The sequence below is a fragment of the Manis javanica genome, chromosome 14 (assembly GCF_040802235.1).
Source record: "Manis javanica isolate MJ-LG chromosome 14, MJ_LKY, whole genome shotgun sequence".
Classification (NCBI taxonomy): domain Eukaryota; kingdom Metazoa; phylum Chordata; class Mammalia; order Pholidota; family Manidae; genus Manis; species Manis javanica.
The window spans coordinates 30924258-30937767 of NC_133169.1; the positions used below are offsets into that span (position 1 = coordinate 30924258).

Genomic DNA, 13510 nt, shown 5'->3' on the forward strand with positions numbered 1-13510 from the left:
GCATAAGTGGCAAGAATATTTAAAACAACCATGTGGGAAATTATACTAAGGGCATACGGCAAATGACGAAATATTTATTCAAGAAAATCTACTAAAACTGAAAGAACAGCGAGTATCTGCAGCATTTGAACTACAAACCACTTGCCCCCCACCCCCAAGCCCAGCATGAAGGAAACACCATTCCAGGTGGGTGAACCAACTCCCCTCCAGCTCCCAGCAGAGAGTCATGGTATCCTCCTGGGACAGGCAGGCTGCCAGCATTTCTCATTCCTCACAGTTGCAGTCCTTACACCATTCACAAACATTAACTTGAAATGGATCACAGCCCTAGATGTTAAATGCAAAATGTAAAACCCCTAAAAAATAACCAGAAAAAATCTTGGATTCAAGGTTTAAACCCAGGATTTTTTAGATACAATACCAAATGCACAGGCCATGAGAGAAATAAATGGATAAATTGGACTTCATTAAAATTAAAAACTTACACTCTGCAGAACACACTGTAAAGAAAATGAAAAGACAAGCCACAGACTGGGAGAAAAATATTTGCAAAAGACCTATTTGATGAAGTACTGTTACCTAACATATACAAAGAATTCGTAAGCCCTCACAATAAGAACCACCCAACTTAAAAATGGGCCAAAGATCTAACCAGACACCAAAGAAGATCTACAGAGGGCAAGTAAACATATGAAAATATGCCCAACATCATAAGTCATTAGGAAAATGTGAGTTAAAACGAGGAACCATGACACACAGTTTAGAATAGGTGAAATCCAAAACACTGCCGCCAAAAGCCAACAAGTGAGTGGAGCAACAGGAGCTCTCATCCAGGTTTTGGTGGGAAAGCAAAATGGTTGCAGTGGGATTTGCTTCAATACATCAGTGATATATTCAGTAACATCTTTATGTTCAATGTACTGGGTCAGGGACCAGAGATCCTATAATTAGATAATAACTAATATTTATTAATGGTTATTTTTCTCCAGGGAGTTTCACATATATTAGCTGGGAGCCTTCATGTAAATTAAATATACTGATTAAATACTCATAGCAATGCTCTAGGGTAAGCGTTACTCTCAGTTCCATTGTAAAGATATGCGAACTCAGGGCTCACAGAGGTGAAGTGACTTTCCTGAGTGTTAGTGGTAAGAGGTGTGGAGGAGGCACAGAACCTGCAGGAAAGGAGCCAGCGACCTGGGGGATAATAAAAAATGCTGGACCTTCTCTCCTAAAGCTGGTAGGGCTTCTCAGGAATGTGAGGAGGAAGGAAGTAGGTCAGGCCTATCTGAGAATACTCACCTTTTGGAGCCTAGCCACTAAACTTTACAGCCATTTTTTTTCATCAAGTCAATTTCAAGGAAATTCCAAAGGAGGTTTAAGACAGAGTCATCTCTGGGGAAAAATCCAAGCTAGGTGAGACTGGCCCCATACGAGACAGGTCCTGTGGCTCAGGCAAGGTCAGCCCCTTGTTCCACAGTCATCTCAGCCTCCCATTCCCATCTCACCCTCATGAAGATGTGATCAGAGTGCTTAGTGCCTTGGTGTGCCTCAGCAATTGGTAGCTGCCAGGGTAGCCTCACACATGATATTGCATTCCATTACATTCTGTGCATCACTGTGCTGACTTAAAAAAAATGTCAGTTATTTTATAAGCAAAAATGGATTTATTTGGGAATAGCACAGAAGAGCAATTCAGGACAAGCAAGCTCTGGCAAAAATAATAGGCTAGTCCAACAAACAAAGAAGAGGAACATTGTTCTATGAAGAAGAAAGAAAAAGCTGGGGGGTATTGTTTTGAATGAAAGTACATTGGAGAAATTCAAGAGTTCAGGGTGTTGGTCTCTCATGGGCTGAGCTGCTGGGCAGTCAATTTCTTGCAGGAGATGCGGTGCACATCTTTTCCTTTTGGGCCCGGAATTAATGACACTTTCCTGTTGAGGATTTCTCTTTTGGGGTCTACGATTGACAATTCTTCCTGTGATCGACATCTAGTGGGACTATGTGAGAGCTCCCCCTTCTGGCCTCCTGACTACACTGAAGAGAGGTGTCCCATTATTAATTTTCACAATCGGCACCTGAAAATTAAATCATATATTCAGTCTACAATGAACTGAACCATATATTCGTAAATTTACATCAGAGGTAATATCTTCTGGGCTGATGAGGATGTTTCTAATTTTTGACTGCAACAAATTTTAAGAAATAAATTCCACATTGTTATCCAACACACACATACACACACACACACACACACACACACACACACACACACACACACACTCACAACCGGAATAAGTTTCAAAAGATGGTACTTAACCTGAACTACATGCAATCTGATATTCTCTATTCTATTTCCTCTTATGTTTGTTGTTTTTTCCTCGACTTTTTACTATTCTGAGGGACAGAACACATAGCAATTAAGAACACAGAGTTTGGGGTCAGTCCATTCAGGTTCAAACCCCAATTCTGAAGTTGCAGAACACAAAATCAACATACAGAAATCGATTGCATGTCCATAAACTTATATACACGGATGAAACATCTGAAAAAGAAATGAAGAAAACTATGCCATTCACAATAGCAACAAAACCAATAAAATACTCAGGAATAAATTTAAATAAAATTAATTTCACAAGGAAGTGAAAGATCTGTACAATGAGAACTACAAGACTTTGCTGAAAAAATCTGAAGAAGACACAGATAAGTAGAAAGACACCACATGTTAATGGATCAGAATTAATAGCATTAAAACAGCCATAAAACTCAGCACCCACTGTAGATTCAACACAATCCCCATCAAAATACCAGGGGCATTCTTCGAAGAAATAGAAAAAGCAATCCCAAAATTTGTACAGAACCACAAAAGACCCCAAACAGCCAAAGCAATCCTGAGAAAAGAGAACAAAGCTGGAGATACCACATTATCTGATTTCAAACTATGCCACAAAGCCACAGTAATAAAGAGAGTATGGTATTGCCACAGAAGTAGACACACAGGCCAGTGGGACAGAAGAGAGAGCCCAGAGTTAAATCCCTATCTATGCCATCAAGAAATGTTCAGCAAAGGAGCCAGAAGCACCCAGTGGGGGAAGGATTGTCTCTTCAACAAATGGTGCTGGGAAAACTGGATAACCATGTGCAAGGCAATGAAACTGGACCCCTATCTTACACCACTTACAAAATTAACTCAAAATGCATAAAAAACTTAAACATAAGCTCTGATGCTATAAAACAACTGCAAGAGAACATAGGGAAGAATGTCCTTAACATTAGCCTTGGCAAAGATTTCTTAGCTGTGACATCAAAAGCACAAAAAATAAAAGCAAAAGTCAACAAATGGGACAACATCAAACTTAAAAGCTTTGACAAAGCAAAAGAAACATTTAAGAAAATTGAAAAGCAAGCTACAGAATGGGAGAAAAATTTTGTAGACCATGTATCAGATAAGGGGTTAATATCCAAAATATATAAAGAACTCAGACAACTCAAAATCAAAATCAATCCAATTTTTAAAATGGGCTGAGGAGCTAAATAGACATTTTTCCAAAGAAGATGTCCAAATGGCCAATGGACACAGGAAAAGATGCTCCACATCACTAATCATCAGGAAACGCAAATTAAAACCACAGTGAGATATCCCCTCACACCAATCAGAATGGCCACCATCCAAAAGACAAGACACAACAAGTGCTGGTGAGGATGTGGAGAAAGGGAGCCCTCCCACACTCCTGGCGGGAAGGAGGTGCAGCGACTACAGAAAACAATAAGGAGGTTCTTATCACCGTAACTAGCATCCATCTTTGTTTATCTCTGCTGCCCTCACCTGGGGATCAAATCCAGGGACCCAGCTGATCAAATACACTGCTGAGAAGGGCTCCGGGGTTTTCAGCTCGGCTTAAAGTGCAGGTCTCCACAAAATATTGATCAAACTCTTGGATACACAGTGCTACCCATGTGCAATGCCAAGAGAACACAACTTGGGAAAGAAAATCATATGGTAAGAAAGAAAAAAAGAAAACCTGCGCTGTTTTTGTGTCTTTACATGTGTCTGTTGGCCATCTGTATTTCTTCTTTGGAAAAATGTCTATTGAAGTCCTCTGTCCATTTTATAGCCAAATGATTGGGTTTTGGGGTGTTGAGATGATGGAAATGTAAATTGGTGCAGCTACTATGGAAAAAAGTATAGAAGTTCCTCAAAAAATTAAAAATAGAAATACCATGTAACCCAGTATTCCCCTTCTGAAATAACAAATAGAAATACCAAATTCCCCTTCTGGGTATTTACCTGAAGAAAAATTCACTAATTAAAACATATTTATGTGTCCCTACATTTATTGTAGCATTATCTACAATAGCCAAGATAAGGAAGCAACCCAAGTGTCCATCAGTAGATGAATGGATATGAATGGATAAAGAAGATGTGGTACATATACACAATGGAATATTATTTAGCCTGAAAAAGAAAGAAATCCTACCATTTGCAACAACATGGATGGAGCTAGAGGGTATTATGCTCAGTGAAATAAATCAAAGACAACATCACATGATTTCACTTATATGTGGAATCCAGAAAAATAAAACAAGTGAACAGAAATAGACTCATAAATACAGAGAACTGGTGGTTGCTATAAGGGAGGGAGGTGGGAGAGTAGGAGAAGGGTACAAACTTCCAATTATAAAATAAAGAAGTCATGGAGATGAAATGTACAGCCCAGGGAGTACAGTCAATAGTATTATAGTATCTTTGCACAGTAACTATACTTACCATGGTGAGCATTTTGTAATGTATATAATTGTCAAGTCACTACGTTGTACACCTGAAACAGGTGTACATATATATATATACATTGTGTATCAACTATACTTCAATTAAAAAAAAATAACCTACAAGAACAGTGGACTTTAAAGTCTTACTGACACATCTCATGCACACGCCTTTTCAGGGCACTAAGGGTTAAAGTATTTCACAAGAAGCTGACATCAGGCTCTTTCTAATTCAGCATCTACAGGTATTCTGTTAATTTTACAGCGATGCTTCTACATGTGGAGATATAGTTTGTTACATGCAGATATTTGAAGGACTGTTAATTGTTTACTGTGTTAACAAGGTTAATTGTCTGATAGCGACATGGGCATTAAACAGCAGCATGTGCCAGGCTTCAGGCACAGAAACCTCTGGCACAGTGAACTCCGGGAGGTGGGAGGTGTGACATACGGCTGTACTTCTTTCTTTTCGGGAAGAGGGAGAGGCCGGGAGGAAGGGAATTTCCAGAGTCATCAGGGGAAGGGATGGGCGGGAAGTTCCTCCATGCTTAGCCACAAGCCAGGCAATGTCCAGTGCGGCTGGGCGGAGGAGAGGGCCCCCAGGCGGGGTCAGCCTTCCCGGGGGCAGGGTGGAGGGCAAGCGCCAGTGCTCTGTTTCTCTCTAGGCAGCGCATGAGCAAGATTCCTGGGTCCCCCTCCTCCGCACCCTTGACCCGAACCCTCACCTGGCACCTTCCCAAAGGTGTGTTCTTCCAGGGGCACCATCTGAGAGCCCAGGGCCAGCCAGCACGTGGGACTGCGGGTCAGGGGGCATGTGGCGCGAAGATCTGGGCAGCGCTGGGGCCACCTGGACAGCCACACTGACTTCCCGTCCTGGCTGCAGGCAGCCCAGTCTCAGAATGGAGGTGCCTGGAAGCGAGGGTTGGTCCTCCACCTCCCGCATGAGGTCTGGAGTGGGGCCGCTTGTTCCTCTTGTCACACACCCCTGGTGCCCCACAAGAACTGACTGCAGCCCACCCTGGAAAATGCTAGAAGGACATTTCCCCTAGACTCAGGCTCTGACTCATTGTGTGGTCTTGGATCGACCTCAGACTCCTCATCTATAAAATAAGGCCATTGTCCCAATTACCCCAACACTTCCATTTGCGCCTGCCTGGGGGAGGGTGTGCAAGTTCTGAAATTTTAGTGCTTATTCAGAATTCATGTAGGGATATCTTAGATTTGCTACAAGGAGGTAATAGCCACAGCCGGAGACACCACTGCAGGAGAGGCAGGAGGCTGACGACAAGAACACACAGCCCTTCATCTTAAGGGGCTGACAGTTTAACTAAAGATCCAGAGATGTGACATCCAGTTCCTTTTAGTTCTCCTAAAACTCTTAAACCTCCAGGTGCCTGGGAAGGAGGATTCTCAGGGTCTGGGGTTAGAGACAGGATTCCCGGCAACTCTTTCCAGGGCCTTCGGGTGTTATATATGCTGGGGAGCGAGGGTTCCCCATCTCCTCTCCTGGGGATCAAATCCAGGGACCCATCTCCTACTGCACCTGTCCTCACGCTCACTGCCTAGGGCTCGCTGGCTCAGAGCCGTTCTGAGCTCTTCTGCTCCAGCCGGGGCTTCCCAGGCAGACTTCATTTCCCAGGACATTTGCCCAATGGCTTCCAATCATGTTTGGCCAATGGGAGGCTCCAGTGGGATGCTGGAGAAGGGAGGAAAGGAGGAAAAAACCAGATGATTTCCTCCTCTGTCTCTGCTCTGGGGGGGGTCTCCAGCTGTGGCTACTCTTATTGTAGCAACTCCAAGATGTCATGTCCCCCAGAACACTCCTGAATACATACTCTGAAAAACATGCTGTTTGCTTGCAAGTCACAAAGGCGTGAAGCTAGCCTCTTCTTTAGAGCTGGGAGCTGTGAAGGGGCAGAGCTGGCACTCAGACCAACGCTTCTGACTCCCAACATCCCCCAGACCACAGCCCCACCCAGCCCCACCTCCTGCCCCAGGACCCAGTTTGGGTCCTGGAATATTCTGCAGGGTTCCTGACACACGTGGCTCCCCCAGCAGAGACCTCAGGCCACTCCAGAGACCTTCAGAAGGTACCCTACATCCCTTCTTCTCTCCCCTTTTCACATGGGTGACACCTGCTTACAGTGAAGGCCAAGAGCAGGCAGAGGAGCAGGTTAATCATTCACAGCATTTCCCTGTGCATTTATAATGGAGCTGCTGTGCAAAAATCGGGGCCTCCGCATATGGAAGGCCACCTGCAGATGATCCCTGGCAACGTCCCTGCCATCAGGCCCTGGCTGACACACTGCTTCCTCAGTTAGAGACAGGCCCTGGGTGGGGAGCAGGGGGAGCCAGTCCTCTCCACTGCTCTTGGAATAGAGTTCTTCTTAGCTGGGTTTTGACACCTATAATCTGAAAAAATATAACATCACACAAGCACACCCATCAGCCCAGAAAACAGACTCCTAAGGGCAGCCCCTCTCAAACACGGGGTTTTCTACAGCCTCCAATGAGCTGTGAGGTGCGCCCAAAGCAACCTTCATAGAAACTCAGGGGCCAAAGCCGAGAGCCCCGGACTGCTGGGGCCTGGGGGGGTCCTTCCTTCATCTGAGACTGCAGTCCAGACCTCTCAGTCACTGCCTGTCGTTCAGCATCTCTGTCTCCACCAGCATATAGCCTGGGGGCCAAAGCTCAAAACCAGTCCAGCTGAGCCCAGCCCTTCCCTGCTGTGCTTCTCGAACCTCTTATTCTCCTGTCCCCTCCCCCACTGTAGGTAAAGGCAACAGTTCAGACCAGCCACTCCAGAAGCCAGGGAGTCCTCCTAAATTCTTTCCTCTCCTACTAGTCCTTCTGGCCTCTGAGCTGGAGCACATGCTACTACATGCTACTACCAGCTAGCTCGACAGCCCACCATTTTAGTTTCTGTGGACGTTTATCTCTGTAGGAGGAAGAGGGCCATGGAGGCTCCTGTCCAGGACCAGGGGCCGGAGCATGGCTGCCCTCTCCTGCTTCTGTGCTGGCCTGCAGCTGCCTCCCCGCCCCCGCCCACCCTCTCTGCTGTCACAGCCCCACACTCCTGGCAGAGCTCAGCCTTAGTTGAACAGCAATAGCCCCCACGCCAGCCATGACTTCCCTCAACTCACCCGCTGGGGAGAGGGTGCCATGCGCCCTGCCGGGCATCCAGCTGGGAGACCAGGGTGATGGCGGCAAGTCCACGGTGAGCACCTGCTGCGATCCGACCAAGTGAGACAGTTCCGGGCACCCGCTCAGAGAGGTCTGCACCAGGGGGTACCACCGCAGAAGCAAGCAGCCCGTCTCTGGGGCCTCCAGCTTGAGCTGCCATCACCAGCGCCCAGACAGGGTCCTCCTGCTGGCTGTGCCCAGGTGGGCCCTACCACGGATGCTGTCCCCCCACCTGCTTTCACACAGCTCTGGGCCACAAGCTCCCAGCTCCGGGGACTCTCACGTGTGAGGCTTTGCCTGTCCCTGTGGATCTGGCTCAGGCTTTCCGAGCAGAAGGGCTCCCCTCTCACCTCCTGCAGAGACAGACCCAGGCCAGAGAGCAGCATGCTGTGAGGGGCACAGGCCTGAGAGGCAGAGGGTCCCCTTCCTCGGCCCCACTCCTCATGCAGCTGAGACACAGACCCTGGCTGGCCTTGCAGGCAGCTCGAGCAGAGACCACCCAGCCACCAGAGGCCTTGGCGAGCCGTGACAAGCCAGGGCCCTGCAAGCAGGGCAGGTCTATGTGTGCCTGTGACAGCAGCGACTGGAACACTGCCGAGATCAAGCACACGGAGCATCTCCCCGAGACAGTAAACGTGCATGTCGCCGGCTCATGTGCAGGAGCCCTGCACAGCCCGTCGCTAGTGCCTTCCCCTAAGGCAGAAGGAGCACCCTGTGCACTGCCCGGAGCTGATGCTCCATGCCTCTCTGAGCTTCTGTTTCTTCAGCTAGATCTCCAAGAATGTCCGCACCTGCCCGGAAGGGGCACCTGACTTCCTGTGCACTAGCAGGCCTCAGAGGCAACTGGAGGTCAGGGATACCTGGCCTAATAGTTCACCCGGGCCCAAAGCCTGTCACTAACAGTAACGGAACAACACCCCTTACTACCTGGAAATGAAGCTCGTGGATGAACTCAGCCACTGACAGACATCACACCACTTTAGAGCAATGCCTTGAACTCCATCTAATGGGCCAAAAACAGAAAGATTATTTACATTAAAATAATGAGCATTCCATGTGTTGTTTTAATTTGTCTGATTTTTCTCAAACTATTCAAATTCAGTTAGACAATATCCATCATATCATTGATAAGTTTTCACAAATGCCTAGGATACCTAACTGGTTTTCTTGGTTTCACTAGATATGGCTGGTAACTGTAGGTCTGCTTTTGTTATGTAGCTGTATTCCTATTCTGTTAATGTGTGTGCGCAATTTAATTAGTAGTTTGTTAAAATCTATACATGCTTATATAACTCTACAAGAAGATATGTCAAAGAAATAATCAATCTACCCATGTTTTCTTCCATCTGCTACTTCTACAGCTTTTCTTCTTCCTTCCTAATTACAACCCTTTAGTAGAATTCGTGCCTCATATCGAAAATTACTGAGTATCATAATTCTTCCAAGTGGTAAAGATACCTCAGGACAAATGCCGGGCATAGAAGCCACAGGGCATAAATCTAAAAAGAAGTAAAAAGCTAACCTTTTCAAAGAATATTGCTTCTCTCTCACTTACCAACTTTACATTTCCCTGTATGGCCCCGGAAGATGACTGGTTAGCCAGAGACGGGTAAGATTTCTCAAGGGAGAAACAACCTAAGACAGGCACAGTCGCAGGGGGGCCATCAGGTGAGAAATTGGGGATCAACAGAGGTGAGGCTTAGAACCTCACCCCCCCTGTTTTGAGAGAAATCTTCTGCATCCGTGGATGTTTTGTTGCCCTTGTCTAGCTTGGATTAATACTTAGTCTATAGGCACAGATCTGATCATCTACATTTGCCCTCTTACAGCACTAAATTATGTTTTCTACCTTTATCTTGCATCTACCTACCACTTCAGCATTTTATTAAAATAATAATAATAATAATAAGGGAGAAATGTGGGACTCACATATAAATCAAGTATAAAAATCAAACAAATAATCATATCTGACTTGATTGTTTATAGTTCATGATGCGTGATCAAAACCAAAAGTTTCTGTGATATGACTGCCCTTGCACTGCTCACCATGTAAGAACTTATTCACTATGTAAGAACTTGTTCACCATGTAAGAACTTGTTTGTTATGCTTCAGAAGATTGGAGACTGTTGAGAATTAGGCTTGGGGTTGATTAATGACTGTGCATTGAGTCCCCTATACAGAATTTTATTGTTGTTAACAACCATTTGATCAATAAATATGAGAGATGCCCTCTCAAAAAAAAAAAGATTGTATATCAATGATACTTCAATAAAAATATACATATGTGTGTGTTATAATATGAAAAATAAATAAATATATAAATATATAAAATAAAATAAAATAATGAGCATTCCACTGTGGACATGCTTTAGCATGACTACAGCAGAAAGTGTAACAAAAAAGCCAGATAGATTTAAAAAACTGAATTTATGAGAAGTATTATACTTTGACATTTCGAAATAAGGACTAAACACACATAGTCGTGTGTATACATAAAGCCATAATGAATTCTAGAGCAACAAAGGCTGACAAAAAGAGATGTACTGATGGTCCACCTCCTCAGATCGCTGCGGGTGTCACTGCTGTACAAGATGTGGCTTTCCAAAGCGAATGGCTCTGAACCATAGTTCATTTCTCTCTCTATGTACATGATGGGTGCATGCTTGGAAAACACAGTCCAAAAATGGTGCCCCCAGATGCTCTGTATTTACATGCAAATCTAAGTTAGGTCCCAGGACCCAATAATTACATATTTCTGACTGACATGACACATTCTAGTCATGATGGGTGTGAAGCCAGTCTTTGTCACTCAGGACTATCCCAAAAGTTGCAAGGTGTCCAGCTTCCCCATTGCCCACTAAATAAAATGAATGACCACTGCCTTTTAAATTGCAATACTAAAACACCTCCATAAACCTCTAAAACACTTCCCAGGAGATGGTACCTTCATATTGAGAATTATTGACCTATCACTGAAAAATTTGGTTAATGGAAAGGCAAGTATTGAGTGAAATAAACAAGACAGCAGGATCCTCACCTGACTTTAAACTACTGATGATGTAATTGGCCCACTGCTAGGCTACTGCTTCTACACCTGCGGGCAATAAGCTGTTACTGACTGAGTCACTGAATAAAGAGCTCTGCCCAGCGCTCTGGGTGGAGGCAGAGAAGAGGGAGGACCACGGACCTGCAGATAGCTGGGTACAGATGGGATTCTAGCACTCCACCTATCCCCGGGAGAATAAGCCGGGTAATAAACCCTTTTACTCCAAGAACGTTCCACTGTCATTTATGGGTCTCACCAAATCCGTAGTGAACTTGCCCAGGGCTGAAACCCTTAGGCAAGACAGAGGCTGGTCAGCCTTGATTGTTGGATTTCTGGGGGTGGGGTGGATGGAGGGCACCAATGTCACGGAGACCCAGAAAGTTGTCAATAATCATACGAGCCTTTCTCTCTGTGAGTGTACCAGCCATGCAGATTAGGATGGTTCTGTTCACATTTCATTCAGGGATGAGGCCTGACAGAGGCTCCATCCTAACATGGAGTTCACAGCTTCCGCAGCTGCAGTAAGAAGGCAACACAGGGAAACCCCTGGCTTCTGAGACTTTGTCCCGCAGGTGACACATGTCACCTTTTATAAAAGCAGGTGTTGTGGTCATGCAACTGCACAGGGAGTGGGGAGGCCAGCACAGGCCCACAAGGGCCATTCAGTGAGTGGCTCCAGGGATGCCCATCCTGGGCTCTAGAATCAGAAAGACCTGAGCTCACACTCAGCCCCACTTCAAAGCTGGATGTGTCCTTACTACCTGGCTTTTCTGACCCTGTTTCTTCACCAGTAACAGTAATAATAATAATAGCAACCGCTGCTGCTTGTTGATCATTCACTACATGCCAGACATGGCACTAAACATTTTACATTTCACTGGGTCAGCACAAGACTTACAAGGCAACATGGTCATGGGGGAAATGCCTTCCTTATGGTGATGTTATGAGAACCAAAAGAGGAAATGAGGTCATATATAAAAACCATAGCTGGTGCCTTAAAAACTGAAACTGAGTCCGGCTCTGTGAAAGGTGCAGCAGGAGGTGGGAAAGAGGCAGGGCGGCAGGAGGCTCAAGAAAAGGCATGGGGATGTATGTGACCTTCAAGAAGGTCATAGACAGCTGGGAAGGTGAGTGTGTGAGCCAGGGTGCAGAGAGACACCCCTCCCGCCACAGGAGGGCTTCGTTCCTCCAAGGAGGAAGGCAAGCAGCCTTCAAGGGAGAGAGAAGGAAAAGAGGGAACACCAAGCTGGGGGCAGGTGGCCAAGATCCGGAAACAGGAGGGGTCCTGGTGAAGGTGTGGAGGAGGGTGCCACCATTGCACAGGGTGTTCCACCATGGTGGGACCCAGCATGTTTCCCGGATGGATCTGGGCTCTCCATGTAACTATGAGCAGCCCTAGCGGGCACCGACCTCATCAGTTGTCTATCCAGTCTCCTGTGTCCTTTTTTGCACTTTTTATTGAGGTATAGTCAATATACAGTATTACATGGGTTTCAGATGTATAATATAGTGATTCAACAATTACATGCATTGCTGAATGCTCACGGTGCTAAGTGCAGTTACCATCTGTCACCATGCAGATATTAGAACATTATGAGCTATATTCCCTATGCTGTACTTCATCCCTGTGATTCATTTATTTTATAGCTGGATATTTGCCCCACCCCCTTCTTTTTCAGATGAGGAAATTTAAAGCTCAGAGAATACGGAGAACTTGGCTGCAGCTTAATAGAGTTGATCCAAGTCTCCTGGCTCCTCCAAATGCCCATTGCCCCCACCACCGGTGGCCATCAGCATGGGAAATGCCAGAAAAGGCCGCTCTACCCTGCTGCCCACCTCCCCGGCCCTGGGAGAAACAGCCATGTGCTTGCTCTTGCATCCAGGCGGGGTCTGGGAGAACACACTAATATTTCTAGGGACTCACTGACTCTCCTGGGGTAGATCATGCTCCCCTGTCTCACTGGTGACAGATTTGGCCAGACGACTTGTTCTGTGGGTGAAATGTAAGCAGAAGAATGTGTGAATGTGTTTCACTTTCCATAGGAAGCCAGTGTGTGGCTAGTATACAGTTCTCCATGCTCTTTCTCTCTCTCTCTTCTTTTTCCTTTCATTTTTTTATTGTGGCAAAATACACATAAGATAAAATTTGTTATCTTACCTATTTACAATTGCACAGTTTGGTGGTGTTCATTTCCATGCTCGTTTTCCCTCCACATGACAGCCAGCAATTCTTCCCATGAGATCTTCTCCAGCCTGCGTCCCAGGCTAAGACCTGGAGCAGAAATGCAGTTGGCTCAGAGAGTGTGAGTGAGAAACAAGACTTTGGTGTGTACCTCCCAGTACCACGGGGCTGCTTGTCACAGCAGCACCTAGTCTGTCCCGGCTGGCCCACAGGGTAACACGACTGTCATTTCCAGCTCGCTATCCACACTGCTGGCTAAAGACCCTGGACGTCCCGTGCTATAGCATCTGACTTATATGAAACTACAAGATGCTGTTTATACCCTCTAAAA

At 45.8% G+C, this 13510-nt stretch overlaps 1 long non-coding RNA gene across 2 annotated transcripts; it reads right to left on the minus strand.

The window, feature by feature from the left end:
- Nucleotides 1-369: 369 nt before the first annotated feature.
- On the minus strand, nucleotides 370-13264 carry LOC118970632 (uncharacterized). Of its 2 annotated transcripts, none has more exons than XR_012124940.1 (3): nucleotides 13156-13264; nucleotides 8878-8953; nucleotides 370-2078 (listed from the first exon to the last, which is right to left on the minus strand). It is a non-coding gene; the product is annotated as an uncharacterized lncRNA (long non-coding RNA). The 2 variants fall into 2 exon arrangements; XR_005058665.2 differs by lacking the exon at nucleotides 370-2078 and adding an exon at nucleotides 6744-8303.
- Between the last annotated feature and the right edge of the window lie 246 nt (nucleotides 13265-13510).